The following is a 659-nucleotide window of genomic DNA, read 5'->3' on the forward strand; positions in this document are numbered from 1 at the left end:
GCGGGGCGCGGGGGGCGGGTGGGGGCGGAGAAAAATCCTTCTGGTAATAAAAACATAACTGCTTTAAAATATACCCTTTATGAACGAAAATTATTCGGCTGAAAACACAACTGCTCCTCTCCCCTGCCTTTTGACTATCTTCTCTACAGCTGTTGCAGGCAGAAATGTCCCCTTCGTACTAGATCCTCCTGAAAACGCATTATTTAACTAGGTGAAAACAAGAGTGAAAAGAAAAGCCGGACACAAGTTGCGCTGGACGGCGGGCTGCTCACAAAAGAGCCATAGCTGAGGAGATGGGAGAGAAACCCTGCAATTCCCCCAAGAAGCTTAAAATTAAAGACACAACTTACCCACCGCCCATCTGGATTTTTCCAGAGTAAAACAACATCAAATTTGGAAGAGCTAGGGTTTTAAAAAAAATTTTAAAAGTCCAAAGAAAAAGAAGCAAGCTTTCCCACCAAGATCTTTCAGGTTAACAACAGCCAGACAAAATCTCCCTTTGTTTTGTTGTCACCCGCCTGCGTGCTGCTCCCATTCCGCGCTCCGGCACGGGAGGCTGCGATCAATGGACTTCGCGGGGGAGGCGGGGGGAGAGCTCGTTCTTACCCCCGAAAAATACATATACCGCCACCGCCGCCCAAAAAAAATACACCCCCCAA

General features: G+C 47.8%; 1 protein-coding gene across 2 annotated transcripts in view; it reads right to left on the reverse strand.

Annotated features, from left to right (window-relative positions):
• PELI1 (pellino E3 ubiquitin protein ligase 1) overlaps positions 1–659 on the reverse strand; it is a 43,749-nt gene that overhangs the window by 42,729 nt on the left and 361 nt on the right. The window lies entirely within an intron of this gene.

This window comes from Corvus brachyrhynchos, unplaced genomic scaffold, assembly GCF_000691975.1.
Source record: "Corvus brachyrhynchos isolate BGI_N302 unplaced genomic scaffold, ASM69197v1 scaffold312, whole genome shotgun sequence".
Classification (NCBI taxonomy): domain Eukaryota; kingdom Metazoa; phylum Chordata; class Aves; order Passeriformes; family Corvidae; genus Corvus; species Corvus brachyrhynchos.